The sequence below is a fragment of the Mustela putorius genome, unplaced genomic scaffold (genome assembly GCF_011764305.1).
Source record: "Mustela putorius furo isolate JIRA1106 unplaced genomic scaffold, ASM1176430v1.1 tig00003949_pilon_pilon_pilon, whole genome shotgun sequence".
Classification (NCBI taxonomy): domain Eukaryota; kingdom Metazoa; phylum Chordata; class Mammalia; order Carnivora; family Mustelidae; genus Mustela; species Mustela putorius.
In genome coordinates, this window is record NW_025422093.1 from 2920800 (window position 1) to 2926657 (window position 5858).

The following is a 5858-nucleotide window of genomic DNA, read 5'->3' on the forward strand; positions in this document are numbered from 1 at the left end:
ATATTCAAAGCTGTAACGACCAAAAGAGTATGGCACTGGCACTAAAATAGACACATAGATCAATGGAACAGAAGAGAAAACCCAGAAATGAACCCATAACTACATGCTCAATTAATCTTTGACAAAGCAGGAAAGAATATATTCAATGGGAAAAAGACAGCCTCAACAAATGGTGTTGGGAAAACTGGACAACAACATGGAAAAGAATGAAACTGGACCACTTTTTTACACTATACACAAAAATAAACTCAAAATGGATTAAAGATCTAAGTATGACAGGAAACCATTTAAATCCTAGAGAAGAGCACAGGCAGTAACCTCTTTGACATCAGCGACAGCAACTTCTTACTGGATATATCTCCTTAGGCAAGGGAAACCAAAGCAAAAAGAAACTAGTGGGACTTCATCAAAATCAAAAGCTTCTGCACAGTGAAGGATACAACCAACAAAACTAAAAGACAATCTTTAGAATGAGAGAAGATATTTACAAAAGACATCTGATAAAGGGTTATTATCCAAAATATATAAAGAATTTATCAAACTCAACACTCAAAAAACTAAATAATCCAGTTAAAAAATTGACAGAAGACATAAACAAACATTTTTTTCAAAGATATACAGAGCTTCAACAGATACATGAAAAGGTGCTCAATATCATCAGGAAAATGCAAATCAAAACTATAATGAGGCATCACCTCACACTTACAGAATGACTAAAATCAACAACACAAGAAACAATGGGTCTTGGAAAGGAACCATCATGCACCATTGCTGGGGGAGCAAACTGGAGCAGCCACTCTATAAAACAGTATGGATTTTTCTCAAAAAGTTAAAAATAGAACTACCCTATGATCCATCAACTTCACTGCTAGATACTTACCCAAAGAAAACAAAAACTCTAATTCAAAGGGATACATGCATCCCAATATTTATAGCAGCATTATCTGCAACCATGAAATTATGGAAACAGCCCAAATACCCATCAACTGTTGAATGGGTAAAGAAGATGTGATAGATAGAATTATGCTAAACAAAACAAGTCAGTCAGAGAAAGATAAATACCACATGATTTCACTCATATGTGGAATTTAAGAAAGAAAACAAACAATCATTAGGGAAAAAAAAGAAAGAAGCAGACCAAGAAACAGACTCTATAGAGAACAAACGGGGATGAGTTAAATACGTGATGGCTATTACAGAGTGCACTTGTGATGAGCACCAGTTTTTGTATGGAAATATTGAATTCTACTATATTGTATACCTAAAACTAATATTACACTGTATTCTAAGCAACCAAAATTAAAAAAAAAAAAAAGATGTGAGGCTCTGGGACTTAATCTTTTCTAAAACTGTGTTTATAAAAAACAGTAATGGTTCAACAGCTTCATATTCTGAAAACACACTTGAGCAGTGACAAATTTACTTATAAAACCTATTTATGCTAATTAATTAAGTCTTGCATATAGATTTCTTTTTTCACTCTGGCTTCTTTTGAGTATAACTGACAAGTAAAATTATATATATTTAAAGTGTATAGTGTGATAATTTGATATACACATACTTTGTGAAATCATTACCACATCAGGTTAAAATTAACACATCTACACCTTATACAGTTTTCTCTCTCTTTTTGGCAGTTAGAATATTTCAGATTTATTTTTTTAGAAAATTTCAAGCATACAATACAGTATTATTAACTATAGTCACAATACTGTATATTAGATTAATTTATTCCTTATATACATGAGACTTAGACATTTCTTTTCCAGCATCTCTCCATCTTCTCCACCTCTATTTCTTTTAAGTTCAACTTTTTTTTCTTTTATATTCCACATGTAAGTGATAAAATAGAGTATTTTTCTTTTTCTGCCTCATTAGTTTTACTTAGCACAAGACCTCCATGTTCATCCATGTTGCTGCAAAGGATAGAATTACAACGTTCTCTTGGTTGAATAATATTTCATTGTATACTAAGGTGTTGCCATAATTATCAACATAGCAGAAAGATGTAGTAATATAATTTGAGTCATTGTTAAAAGTTTGGGAATGTTTGAGCAGAATACATAATGTTAGTGAATCTTAGTGAATCCTTCAAGATTTGTTCATTTTATTGGAACTCTATCAACATAGTCACATGTATTGATAATATTCCTAATGAAGGCTAGTGTCTCTTGTTTAAATGCTCCTCTATTTAAAAGTATAGTATAACAACCCAACATATGTGTTGCTAAAATCCAGACATGTGATTCATACTTTTAATTCTGTTTATGAATTCCAAACATATCTTAAGGAAATCAATGGAGTCTGAAATGAAGTGTTCATTGTGAACTCTCACTAGCTCTCCATTGAAGGATTAAGATCATTGCCCTTAAATTTAGACAGATGTGTCTCATTTTTACAATTTATTTTCATTCCCTTATAAATATGTTTCCACTTGTAAAACATTTTTTCCTACTTTGATTGAGTTATTATATAATAAATATTTTACTTCCCTCTGAAAATTTATAAGAAATGACCATAAAAATCAACTCCATAATATGCCTCATCAATAAAATAAAAGACAAAAGTTACATGAGCCTCTCAATAGTCAGAAAAAAATTAACCAAATTAAACTCCTCTTCATGATAAAAACCCTCAACAAGCTGAGAATAAGAGCCTTCATTAATGCTATAAAGAACATCTATTAAAAAAAACCCACACCAAACATATTTAATGGTGAAAGACTGAGTACTTTCCTCCTAAATTCAGGAATAAGACAGTATGTCCCCTCTTACTATTTCTATTCAACATTGTTCTAAAAGTTTCAGTCAGAGTGATCAGGAAAGAAATAAAAAAAGGCACTCAAATTGGAAAAGAAGAAATAAAATCATATTTGTAGATGACATAGTCCTGTGTATAGATAATTCTAAGGAATCCACAAAAATTAGTAGAGATTAATAAATAAATTCAGCAAGTTTACAGAATACATTCTTAATATACAAAATCAATTGTTTATATCTACTAGCAATAAGCAAACTGAAAGGAAATTAAGAAAATTTCATTTACAATAGAAGCAATAAATAAAATACTTAGAAATGAATTTAGCAAAAGGCATGCAAAACTTACTCTGAAAACTGCCCAACACCATGGAAAGAAATCAAAGGATACTTAGGTAGAAATGTACATCAAATTCATTGAGTAGAAGACAATATCATGAAATAACAATACTCCACAAATTGATAGACAGATTCAATGCAATCCTCACTGATTTATTTGTAGAAATTGACAAACTAATGCTAAAATTCATATGAAAAGTCTAGAGATCCAGAATAGCCAAAACAACAAAAGGACAAAAGAGAAAAACAAACATTTCCTATTATAAAACTTACTACATAGCCACTGTAATCAAACAGTGTGTAATTTAGATAAGAATAAGCATATAGATCAATGAAATAAGACTGAGTGTCCAGAATAAACCCTTGTATTTTGGGGCAGTTGATTTTCAACAAAGGTTCCATGACAGTTAAATGTGGAAAGAATAGTCTTTTCAATGTTTCTGGGACAAATGGGGGGGGGGGAATCACAGGGATGAAGGTAGTAGTGCCCTTATCTCGTATGAAAATTAACTCAAAATTTACCAAAGACTTAAATGTAAGAGATTAGCTATGAAATAGTAGAAGAAAATGTGTGTGTGTGCGTGTTGTGTGTGTGTGTGTGAGTGTGTAAATCTTCAGGATCTTGGATTAGATAATGGTTTCTTGTATATGACACTGAAAGAGGGAACGAGAAATGGAAAATAAAAAGTTAAAATGAATATCATCAAAAGGAAAACGTTTTGCTTCTAAAAAATCATCAAGAAAGTCAAAGGATAACCCACATAGTGGGAGAGTATTTTTGAAAAACATGCATCTTATAAAAGATTTGAATTGAGAATATTTAAAAAAAAAAACATTGCAACTCCATAATAAAAAAACCAATAACCTAATTAAAAATGGACCAAAGATCTGAAGACACATTCCAGAAGATGCACAAACCATTCATTAACCATTAGGCACAAGCACTTCAAAACCACAATGAAATACAACTTCACAATCATATTCTACGTTGCATAGAATAAAAAAGAGAGATAATAAGTTTTGGCCAAGATGTGGAGGAACTGGAACCCTTATGCAGGTGGTGGGAGTGTGAAATGATGTGGCCATTTGGGAAAAGAGTTTAGTGATTTTCAAATGTTTAATCATAGAGTTACCATGTGACCCAGCAATTTCACTCCTAGGTATATATCTAAGAGAAATGAAAACATATTGCCACACAAAAACTTTTACAGTAATTTTTATAACAGCATTATCAAAAAATGGAAACAACCCAAACGTCCATCAACTGGCAAGTAAGTAAATAAATAAATAAATAAAAACTTGGTATTTTTATACAATGGAATGTTATTCAACAGTAAAATTAAATTGGGTACTGATACAAGCTATAACATGAATGAACCTAGAAAGCACTACACTAAGTGAAAGAAGCCACTCATGCAGAACCACACATAAGTCCATTTGTATCAAACATCTAGAATAGGCAGATTCATGGGGACAGAAAGTACATTAGTGGTTGTCTAGGGCTGGGAGACAGGTGGCCTGAGGTTGACAGGTATAGTATGCAGGTTTGGGGGAAAGGTAATGAAAACGGTCTAAAGTTGATTGTGATGATGAATGCATTACTCTACAAAGATATTAAAAGGATTGAAGTGTATGCTTTAATGGGTAAATTGTTTAGTACATGAATTATATGTCAATAAATCTTTTTAAAGATAATATTCAAGTGCTAAGTATGACAAATGATAGCCTCAGTGCTAGGAAGACTCAGACTGTACAAAGTGGAGAATATGTCATCAATGTGAAGGGAACTTACTGTAATTCTGTTCAAGCTTATTTTTATCAATTGGGAATTGGGTTATAAGTTGCCAAATTTTCCAAGCTTACTTAAAAGAAAAAAATCAGAAAGTCCTGATGTTAATGTAAACTCTCCCAGTGTAAAATCTTGAAAACTGGTTCAACATTGCCCAAACAACACGTTTGAGATCAAAGATCCATCATGCAGGTAGCCATTTCACAACATGGTATAATTTCTGATATAGTAGTGTCTCTCACAATGTTTGTGATTACAGGGCAATGTGAGCTCAGTATTAATTTATTCATGCTATCAGTATTATTTAGGTATCTACTATAGTAGTAACCATCAATATTTATGGAACAAATGGCTGCCACCACTGGTGGTCCTGGGGCGCCCCTGTCCCCTGACAAGTTGCTTCCCAAAGGTGATCCTGAGAAGACTCAGGAAGAGTTGGAGGAGGAAGCCGGCCAGGAGCTCCAGGAGACCCTGGTGGAGAGACTGCGGGGTCTGACGGGGATGTTCCCAGAAAGGCTCCAGACCGCTGCTGGAGCCACTTTTGATCTCTCCCTTTGTGGCTCAGAAAATGTACATGTTTTCCAGGGCATCCTTATGGATTGGGACCACTTCCGTCACGATCCTGGTTCTTCCTGTTGTCTTTGAGACCGAGAAGTTGCAAATGGAGCAGCCCCAACTGCAGCCGTGGCAGATACTTCTAGGGCCTAACATGAGGCTCTCAGAGGGAAATGTTCTACCTTCACTACCTGGAAAGATCTAGATTGCTACTGCTATATGACTTGTCTTGGTGGGACAAGTTTGAAAATTCAATAGTGTCTGAACTGCTAATTATTTGGGTTATTATTATTATTTTTTTAATTTTGGCACATTGATCTATCTAAGGAATTCTCCCCAGTGTCTCCCAGAGCCTCCCAACTTGCAACTGTGCCCTCCACGCTGTCCCATTTCTTCTGTTCTCACCCCGATACCAGAAT

At 33.7% G+C, this 5858-nt stretch overlaps 1 pseudogene; it reads left to right on the forward strand.

Annotated features, from left to right (window-relative positions):
- The first annotated feature begins 5232 nt into the window (after positions 1-5232).
- LOC123389119 lies at positions 5233-5644 on the forward strand (annotated as a pseudogene).
- The last annotated feature ends 214 nt before the right edge of the window (positions 5645-5858 follow it).